Below are 11,407 nucleotides of genomic sequence, written 5' to 3'. Positions count from 1 at the left end.
TCTGATTAGTTTAAAGTGATCTTCATTGAAAAGAACAGTGCTTTTCTTTCAAAAATAAGGACATTTCAAAGTGACCCCAAACTTTTGAACGGTAGTGTATGTAGTAAAATGCAGTTTTGGCAAATAGCTTGCTAGAAATAGTGATACTAAAAGCTTAAGTACAATTTTTATTAGTGTGGCAGTAGTTGAGATATTTTCAAAATAATGTAGCTTGTCCAGTATCTACAGTAGCTATTTTTTCACCAATTAGCAGTGTAGCATGATAAAACTAGCTAGATAGATATTTCCATAAATGAATACATTGTCAATTTCATTTTTGCAATAAATTAGCTGCGCAATGAAATCTAAATGCCACAGTCGAGTTTCCTCAGTTCACTATAGTTATTTACATTTGCTTTGTAAGTTGTAGTACAGATGCTTTATCAAAAGACTAGTTTAGCTACAGCTTAGCTAAATTTTTATCTTGTAGCTTGAAAATTTCAAAGTAGCTTGAAATTTAGCTTTGGTAAAATCTCCACCCACTTATGAAACCCAAACGCCTTCCATTTCCAGTGTGTTCTGGTTGTGCTATAGTCGTGCATATTCATCTCGCAAACCAAACAATAACATTGTAGTCAACTTTCCTGCTATCTAATCCCCGCCTTTCCTCGTCCTCCTGCCCATCCGGTCCTGCAGTGTCCCAACCCTTCTGTGGACAGGATCAATAAAACTGTCTCTGTATCTGAATGACCATGGCTCTGCACTGATAACCAACAATAAGCAAAAAAAAAAAAAAAAGACAAACATTGGCTCCTGGCAAATGTTGGAGTTTACTTCCTAGTGTTTGTTTCAAAACAGCTAGGTTCTCAGTCAAACCTTCACATCAGTCCTTTGCTTTTTGTACAGGGTTTTCACCACAGCATAGAGACAGACGCTAGAGAGGGACTGTGTATGAAATACAAACGAAGAAGACAAGACAGCATGATGTGTCGTCTTCCCATCACCTAATCTTGCGTGTTTGCTTGTCGTCGTGGTTAATATGTAACGCAAGGTCGATATGGCTGCCTTGCTGCTTGACGGCCTCAATCTGTGAGTGTCAAGCAGGCATGATTAAGGAGCTCGTACTCCATGACTGCTTTCATCCACTCCCCAGCACAACCCTACGTCTCCCCCCTCTGCCTCTCCTCTTCCCTTGAGTCTATTTACTCTTGCTTTATTCAATCAGTAACTGCTTATGAGTCAGCGCCTCTTAGCTCCTCTGGCACTGCTGGGAGAACTGAGTCACGTGCCACATGCTAAATCCCATGTTACACAATCTGTACAATCTGCTTGTTCCAGTCCACAGTCGGACTGCAATAACATATAAGAATTAAAACACCTGGAGGTGTGCTGTTATAGATAAATAATCAAGGATGAGGTGGTGTCATGCACTGTCACTGTTTACACCCTGAAGTGGATTGTTTTTCTTTAAATGCAGTGTATAAAGTGTTTTATTCTATCCGCATTCACTGGATATGCGCAATCGTGCGCGCTGATTGGCTACTCTACTACTAGTATATCAGCTCATATTGCTGGGTTTCACGTGACGTCACATCCGCCTCATTAGTTATTCAAAACCTTAGCTGGTGGTCTACCAAAGCTCAGTTGAAAAAGCGTTTGTACAGAGAAGGTGCGTTGCTCGCATGAAAAATGCCTTACGCTTGTGTTGTTTTAGGTTTTTCGAATCAATCAGACCGTGAAACTGATAAAAGTTTCTTCAGGATTCCCTGTGAACTAATAAAAAAGGGTGAACGAACACAGGATTTCACAAAAAGACGTCGAGGAAGGTGGCTTTTGAACCTCTCACTGAAATCAAAGGGAGCCGAGTCGAAGCATGCTCGAGTTTGCAGTGATCACTTGATGAAAGGTTTGTATCTCCCTCTCAGCTCTGTCCTTAGTGTTTTCCAAGTACTTTTCTTGCTATGTGTCGTTATTTTACGGTACTTTTTTTAGTCACGAAGCGCTAAAGTCCCCAGCTGTTTCTTTGTTTACTTCTCACAAAGTCCATATGCATGAAGGTAGCGACAAAATTCTTCCCCAGCTGTACAGTTACAGTGCAGCGTGATCACTTCTCCATCTTGTTTAACTAAGATCCAGGTCTTTAAAGGGGTTTCTGATGATCTTTGTGAATGATTTACCTGAGAGATAAGAGCCAACACAAGTGAAAATCAAGCGAACTGTTGTTTGTTTACACTTCAACTTGCAGCGCTTTGTTGTAAAGACGTGAGTGAAAAGCTTAAAAAAAAGACATACTTGCATGGGCAAAAACAATACAGGATTCATTCGGCAGCGACTTGAAAGCGAGGTCCTTTACCCAGCCACATACAAAAAAGTTGTAAGCCTCCATACTCTAACATGCTTTCATCTGTTTTGCGGTGTAGAAGGATGGTCTGCAACACCAGATAGTTCGAGATGTCGGGGAACTCGGCTGAAGGGTAGTTTTCGAGATCATACAGTATGACAAATCCTTCTTTCCCAGACTGTAGGGGTCGATTCCATTGCATACAGCAACCTTCTGAATATATCTAAAGCCAGCAGTGGCTTCTAGATTACGAGCGTACTCTGATAGGTTATCGCTAGTTGTTTGCACGACAGCAGTCATTTAGACCACCAGCTATTTCACTTCCAGTAAAACAGCTAAGAAAAGTCACATGACTGAAACCCAGCAATATCGTGAGTAGAGAAAAACAAAATGGCAGCGCGTGTTGCTGAACCAGCTGAGGACGAAATAAAAACTCTACTCAAAAACAAAACCCCCAAAAATACAAAAAAAAAGCAACAAAATATGGAATAAAAGTATTCGATGGTAAGAACATCTCATCTCATTATCTGTAGCCGCTTTATCCTGTTCTACAGGGTCGCAGGCAAGCTGGAGCCTATCCCAGCTGACTACGGGTGAAAGGCCGGGTACACCCTGGACAAGTCGCCAGGTCATCACAGGGCTGACACATAGACACAGACAACTATTCACACCTACGGTCAATTTAGAGTCACCAGTTAACCTAACCTGCATGTCTTTGGACTGTGGGGGAAACCGGAGCACCCGGAGGAAACCCACACGGACACGGGGAGAACATGCAAACTCCGCACAGAAAGGTCCTCACCGACCATGGGGCTCGAACCTGGACCTTCTTGCTGTGAGGTGACGGCGCTAACCACTACACCACCGTGCCGCCCTGGTAATTACGTATCTTTTTTATTTTTCAAGGATTATTATTATTATAGCATTTTTCACAAATTGCTACCGTCATTTCACCAGTTTGTTTACATTCTAAGCGGAAATTATTTTGTTGGACATTTTGCATAAAGTTTTTATTTATCGAATTTGCAAAAAATAAAAATGCTCTGTTTCTCAAAATCCAGTGAATGTGGCTAGAATAAAAGTTATTCCACTCAATCTCGTTGTGCATGGCTTATAGCCAACTCGGTGCTACGTGCCTGAGCCATCAGCTCATGTATGACTTAATTTTGTGGAATAACTGTTAATTATTCTTGCATTTAACGTTGTGGAAAGTCTGTACCACAGTTTAGTTCTTGTTATCACTACTACCACGACGAACAAAGTAGTTTCCTCATTAATGTTCCTTAAATTTTCTCTTGACATTAATAAGACAACCAAAAATCCCAGCGTGTTGTGTTGCAGACAAATTGTACGGCGCAAAGTCCTGAAGACTTTCACACGGCGGAAAACCTACTGACTGTTCAATGTTACATAAATGTCTCTTTAGAGAAAACTTAACCATATTAGCGATTCTACCTTCTTTTGAAAATACAGCATGTTTTTAAATCCGTTCATCATTACTCTTAGATTATATAGTACATTGTCCATCATACAGGTTCCTATAGACGGGCGGTTACAATAGAAACGATAATACAGTATATTTGAATGAGTGCATTAATGTAAACAGTAGTTTGAATCCAGCCAGCACTATTGTCAGAGCTGATATTATAGAAAATTAATCTAAATCTATCTCCCATGGATTATCAGTAGAAGGTACTGTAAGTGGTCGCTCCCAGTGGTGCTGTGGTGTATACATGGGAAATCATTAGTTATACGAATGTATAACGTTATATGAAAGTTGATGATGTTTCCATTCAGTCCACAACAGAAGACAGCGAAGGTCCAGAATATCCAGAATGTCTGACGCGCCCCATGGCATCCTCATAATTTTTTTTTTCTGCAAAATGCATAGGATGTTGGAGGATGATTTGAACTTATGATGCATGTTCTGCATAAATAGATAAAGAGTACGGTGTTAAAGGGGAGCACTGTTACAGGAAAATAATCAGCTTTGGAGTGGAGGCAGCAACTCAGCTTCTGAAAAGTTTATTATTTTCCAATAACAGGATGTCCTGAAGTTTTTTTTTTTTATAACACCATAGCAATTTGTCTCCAATTAATCAATGACTTGCTGTACTTTTAACCATTTACACTTACATTTAACTGGAACTACTTTTCCTCAGATGTTATTTTGTTAAGATTTTCTATCATCTTAAGAGTTTCATTGCTTTTGAATTTGCGTTATAATTTGCATTTTGATCGCCAGTGGATAGATTTTTTGGCTCAGTGGAAGGAAAAGTGTTGTACTTCTTGTCAATGATGCTCACACACATGCACTCCAGAAGTGGGGTATAGAACTCAAGCTGAGAAACTCTGATCTATTCCTTTAACTCTCAACTGCTTAGTGGTACATGATGTAGACGGTAGATGAATTTAGGTAAATCTAGGGCACGTTCACCATGAACAAGCTGCCTTTTAACACTTGCAAGAGTTCACTTATCAATACCAGGTTGACATGTCACTTGCTGATGGATTGCTTTGGCTTTTGGCTCAGCGAGACCCGGTCACCTGCATTCAGCTGGTTAGATATGTGGCTGTACCAACACCGCCATGATAGCACAGAACACATTATCATCTGCCCTCTGTGGACAATGGATATGCACAGCATTCATTGAGGTTATCAGCCTGTTCCCGTACGTTCTCACAGAACACGCTGACCCTTTCGCCTTATCGTCACCATACTCACACACTCAGGGCTGTGTGTCCAGCAAAGAGTATCAACACGGGGCCAATGCAGTCGATTTGGGTCAGATGAGAGGGAAGAATTTGTTGGTATCTCAAGCAGATTATACAAAAGTTTAGTAACATCTGATCAGCCTGATACAGTCTCTCAAGGAGGTGAGGATGGTGTGTTATGTGTATGAAATTAAATAGAAGCGAAACTGTCTGTGAGAACATTAATATATCAGGCCTCGGCCTCACTCTCGCTCTCCTCTCTCTCCTACACACAGACACACACACACACAAATATGTGTGGCTCCTATCTCAGGAAACCCTAATTGGAGTAAATATTGGGTAAATTTACTGAGCAGGGATGAGATAACATATTTGTCAGATATCCAGTCAACCATTCAGCCACTTTGGTTACACAGAGAACGTCAACACAGACAGAGGTGAGCTGTGTGTGTATACACTGAACATCACACACACACACACAGACCACATTAAACGTACAGTTGTGTTTAAAAACGTGAGTAAAGCTCAAAATCCTTATAATAGTTTTTATGTCCATGCATTGGGAACACTGCACGTTATATTCTACATCAAAACATGAAGAAAAATGTATGAATATTTTAATTACTTTACAGAAAATGAAGAAAAATGAACATTGGGCTGTTCAAAAAAATAGCAGTGTCTGCATTTTTCATTACAAACTCCAAATATTTACTGTATAAACTGAAAAAATCTTAAGGATTTAGTATTCCTGTGAATCACTAAACTAATATTTAGTTGTACAACCACGGTTTCTGGCACCTGTGAACAGGTATTCCAGCCCAGGATGATTTGACAACATTCCACAATTCCTCTGCATTTCTTGGTTTTGCCTCAGAAACAGCATTTTTGATGTCACCCCACAAGTTTTCTATCGGATTAAGGTCCGGGGATTGGGCTGGCCACTCCGTAACTTTCATTTTGTTGGTCTTGACCCCTGATGCTGCTCGCTTACTGGTGTGTTTGGGGTCGTTGTCTTGTTGAAACACCCATTTCAAGGGCATTTCCTCTTCAGCATAAGGCAACATGACCTCTTCAAGTATTTTGATATATGCAAACTGATCCATGATCCCTGGTATGCGATAAATGGGCCCAACACCACAGTAAGAGAAACATCCCCATATCATGATGCTTGCACCACCATGCTTCACTGTCTTCAGAGTGTACTGTGGCTTGAATTCAGTGTTTGGGGGTCGTCTGAAAAACTGTCTGCGGCCCTTGGACCCAAAAAGAACAATTTTACTTTCATCAGTCCACAAAATGTTTTTCCATTTCTCTTTAGGCCAGTCGATGTGTTCTTTGGCAAATTGTATCCTCTTCAGCACGTCTTTTTTTTAACAGTGGAACTTTGCGGGAGCTTCTTGCCGATAGATTAGCTTCACACAGGCATCTTCTAATTATCACAGTACTCACAGGTAACTTCAGACCGTCTTTGATCACCCTGGAGCTGATCATTGGCTGAGTCTTTGCCATTCTGGCTATTCTTCGATCCATTCGAATGGTAGTCTTCTGTTTTCTTCCACGTCTCTCTGGCTTTGCTGTCCATTTTAAAGCACTGGAGATCATTTTAGCCGAGCAGCCCATCATTTTCTGCACTTCTTTACAGTATACATTTCACCTCTCCAATCAACGTTTTAATCAAAGCACGCTGTTCTTCTGAACAATGTCTGGAACGACCCATGTTTCTCAGGTTTTCAGAGAGAAATGCATGTACAACATGTGCCGGCTTCATCCTTAAATTAGGGCCACCTGATTGACATCTGTTTTTTCACAGAATGAATGATCTCACTAATTAAACTCCACACTGCTATTATTTTGAACACGTCCCTTTCACTTAATTATTCGATTACACAGACTCAGGAGCATGCATATCATGAATATTGGGTCTGTTGGTTTTCTATGACTCTACTACACCTACTGGTAAATTATTTGCCATGTAGTAATATAATTTCCACCAAAAACAGTGATTGATCTGGTTAGTCGTGTTGGACTGCTATTATTTTGAACACAAGCGTACGTACCTGAAGTGGTCCGTCCACACAATACTCAAACAAATATGTTAATAACCATTTCTGTATATTCTTTTTTCTTTCTTGTTATATAGCTGCTTCTTAAGCTTTGCTGTGTTTTTTTTATACAAACCTTTACAGACAGCTCCAAATTTATTGGCGCCCTATTAAAAGATGCAAAAAGGAATCTAATAAAGAAGTAACACCTGCAACTAGTAATGTTTTGATCTTTTACAAGAGCGCTACTGAATTCTCAATTCTGCCTGGTCAACTGTGACAGGAGCGCTGACTGTTATTTCAATTACAAGCTTATAATATTGCACTTATTGGGTGGCACAGTGGTGTCGTGGTTAGCACGTTGCCTCACAGCAAGGTTTTGGGTTTGAGCCCAGCGGGCCTTTCTGTGTGGAATTTGCATGTTCTCCCCATGTCTGTGTGGGTTTCCCTCATGGTCCAAAGACATGCGGTTACAGTGGTGCTTGAAAGTTTGTGAACCCTTTAGAATTTTCTATATTTCTGCATAAATAGGACCTAAAACATCATCAGATTTTCACACAAGTCCTAAAAGTAGATCAAGAGAACCCAGTTAAACAAATGAGACAAAAATATTATACTTGGTCATTTATTTATTGAGGAAAATGATCCAATATTACATATGTGTGAGTGTCAAAAGTATGTGAACCTCTTGGATTAGCAGTTAATTTGAAGGTGAAATTAGAGTCAGGTGTTTTCAATCAATGGGATGACAATCAGGTGTGAGTGGGCACCCTGTTTTATTTAAAGAACAGGGATCTATCAAAGTCTGATCTTCACAACACATGTTTGTGGAAGTGTATCATGGCACGAACAAAGGAGATTCCTGAGGACCTCAGAAAAAGCGTTGTTGATGCTCATCAGGCTGGAAAAGGTTACAAAACCATCTCTAAAGAGTTTGGACTCCACCAATCCACAGTCAGACAGATTGTGGTACAAATGGAGGAAATTCAAGACCATTGTTACCCTCCCCAGGAGTGGTCAACCAACAAAGATCACTCCAAAAGCAAGGCGTGTAATAGTCGGCGAGGTCACAAAGGACCCCAGGGTAACTTCTAAGCAACTGAAGGCCTCTCCCACATTGGCTAATGTTAATGTTCATGAGTCCACCATCAGGAGAACACTGAACAACAGTGGTGTGCATGGCAGGGTTGTGAGGAGAAAGCCACTGCTCTCCAAAAAGAGCATTGCTGCTGATCTGCAGTTTGCTAAAGATCATGTGGACAAGCCAGAAGGCTATTGGAAAAATGTTTTGTGGATGGATGACACCAAAATAGAACGTTTTGGTTTAAATGAGAAGCATTATGTTTGGAGAAAGGAAAACACTGCATTCCAGCATAAGAACCTTATCCCATCTGTGAAACGTGGTGGTGGTAGTATCATGGTTTGGGCCTGTTTTGCTGCATCTGGGCCAGGACGGCTTGCCATCATTGATGGAACAATGAATTCTGAATTATGCCAGCGAATTCTAAAGGAAAATGTCAGGACATCTGTTCATGAACTGAATCTCAAGAGAAGGTGGGTCATGCAGCAAGACAACGACCCTAAGCACACAAGTCGTTCTACCAAAGAATGGTTAAAGAAGAATAAAGTTAATGTTTTGGAATGGCCAAGTCAAAGCCCTGACCTTAATCGAATTGAAATGTTGTGGAAGGACCTGAAGCGAGCAGTTCATGTGACGAAACCCACCAACATCCCAGAGTTGAAGCTGTTCTGTACGGAGGAATGGGCTAAAATTCCTCCAAGCCGGTGTGCAGGACTGATCAACAGTTACCGCAAACATTTAGTTGCAGTTATTGCTGCACAAGGGGGTCACACCAGATACTGAAAGCAAAGGTTCACATACTTTTGCCACTCACAGATGTGTAATATTGGATCATTTTCCTCAATAAATAAATGACCAAGTATAATATTTTTGTCTCATTTGTTTAACTGGGTTCTCTTGATCTACTTTTAGGACTTGTGTGAAAACCTGATGTTTTAGGTCATATTTATGCAGAAATATAGAAAATTCTAAAGGGTTCACAAACTTTCAAGCACCACTGTAGGTTAACATGGGGCAGCCTTGGGCTGAAGTGCCCTTGAGTAAGGCACTTAACCCCCAACTGCTCCCTGGGCGCTGTAACATAGCTGCCCACTGCTCTGGGTATGTGTGTGTGTGTGTGTGTGTGTGTGTTCACTGTTCAGATGGGTTAAATGCAGAGGACAAATTTCACTGTGCTTGAGTGTCCATGTGACAAATAAAGACTTCTTCTTCTACTATTCTAATATATTAGTGTTCCTGTATTAACACTTTATTTACGTGGTATGGTGGGGGGGATTTACCAAAGAAAAAGTATCATTGTTGATATGACGTTTTCTGGAAGTAGACATTTATCTGTCTTATTAACTCCAAGACAGAGAAAAGAAAATAGAGAGAATGGTAACAGAATGAATGTTTACATCTACAAAAACAACTACTTTGTTCTGTGGATGGTCCACAACATTAAATGCAACCATAAATGGATAAAAAGCAGAGTATGGTTCATTAATAATAAATAAAATACTCAAGGATGTGCTGTAAAAGTAGATTATTTTCCTTTAACAGTGTATCCCTATGTGTATTATTCCTTCCTTAAAACAAAAACACGCTGTATAATTTTATTTAAACACTAGAAAACACACGTGGCTGTGTGTTCATTCAGCTACAAGAGCATTCGTGAGGTTAGGCACTGATAGAGGGTGAGGAGTCATGTCTGGGGTGCAGTCAGCGTTCCAGTTCATCCCAAAGGTAATTCAGTGGGGTTGAGGTCAAGGCTGTGTGAAGGACACTCGAGATCTTCCACTCCAACTTTGGCACCCTGATTTCTTGGAGCTCACTTTGTGCACAGGTGCACTGTCATGCTGGGACAGGTTTGGACCTCTTAAGCATTCAACACAATTGCGTGCTTCCAAATTTGTGGCACCAGTTTGGGAAAAAAAGAACACATTATGGGTGTGGTGGTCAGGCCCACAAACTTTTTTCACAAATATATCATAGTGTAGCTCTGAGGACAATGAGGTCTGGATGTGGATAGATTTGGGAGGGGGTTTTTTTGTTGTTGTTTTTACCTCCCACATAGCCAAATCTCCAGTTGTCAAATTTAGCCTAATATCCCGAACAAAGTCATATTCTAGATATTACCCAATCAATCAAAAGTGATGACTTTATTACACGTTTCACTCACACAAGATGCTCCACTTGTTGGAAGGTATGGACACCACATCCAGAATGACTCAAAATTTTACCGCCACGATGTTTTGTTAGATTTTCTGTATAGTATTTATTAAAACTGCTAGAAAATATAAGAGTGATATAAATGAAAGTATTTATGAGGGCAAACTATGGCTTGTAAAACAAACTATTCATAGCATTCCTAGCCAAATCAGCTCACTGGGTTCAATAACCTTAGCAGATGTACTGGGTCTGCTGGGGGGATTTTTATTTTTTGAACTAAACCTGAACCAAAATATTTCAACAGAAACCAACATGTTCACCATCCTAACTTAAATCAGAGCAGGTTTTGGAACGCAACATTAGAAATCAGGAAATATGTAGTACATATTCAGCATTGTGATATACCTTTTTAAAAACCCAAGTCCATTTTTCTTTTGCTTGATTCATTTTGGGTCTATGAAAGCCTACAGTGCAAAAAAATGTCTTAGCAAGTGAAAATATCTGAAACGATCTACAAGACACCAATTCTGAGTTATTAAACCTAGTTCTAGATTGCAACCAACTTCTCATGTGTCTTATCAAGTAAAAATGTCCATGCAGCAAGATAATTTCATTAGTATTAAGTAATTTTCTCCTCAAATTCAGTTTTCAATTTTTTGCCTGACACAGGGCCTCAATCCGTTACCTGTGCTTCTGATTTGCCAACACTGCCCCCTAGTGTTTGCTGAAAACTAATCAGTGGTTGAAATGTTTTGAGAACCAAAACATTTGTGCAACACAAACTTGTTGTAATCAGTAATTAACCTGACGCAGCGACTTCCTATCTTGTTTAAAAATGTTTATACAATTGTGTTTCCTCCAACAAAAACAGTACACAGAAATGCAGAAAGCCAATCAGATTACAACACATCATTCTGAAACCTGTGGCCAGAAAAGTGCACAAAAACAGCTGATTCTCACACCATCATGAGCAGAGATCGAGTCGCCCACACTGACTTCAGGCACTAACAGTTTTCAATTCACACATTACTACTACACAAGTTAAAACATTAACTGCATGCAGAGCACAAGGATGCAAAAATGGATCCACAGAGAGAC

The sequence above is a fragment of the Neoarius graeffei genome, chromosome 19 (genome assembly GCF_027579695.1).
Source record: "Neoarius graeffei isolate fNeoGra1 chromosome 19, fNeoGra1.pri, whole genome shotgun sequence".
NCBI classification, from domain to species: Eukaryota; Metazoa; Chordata; class Actinopteri; order Siluriformes; family Ariidae; genus Neoarius; species Neoarius graeffei.
Note: the sequence above shows the minus strand (reverse complement) of the source record.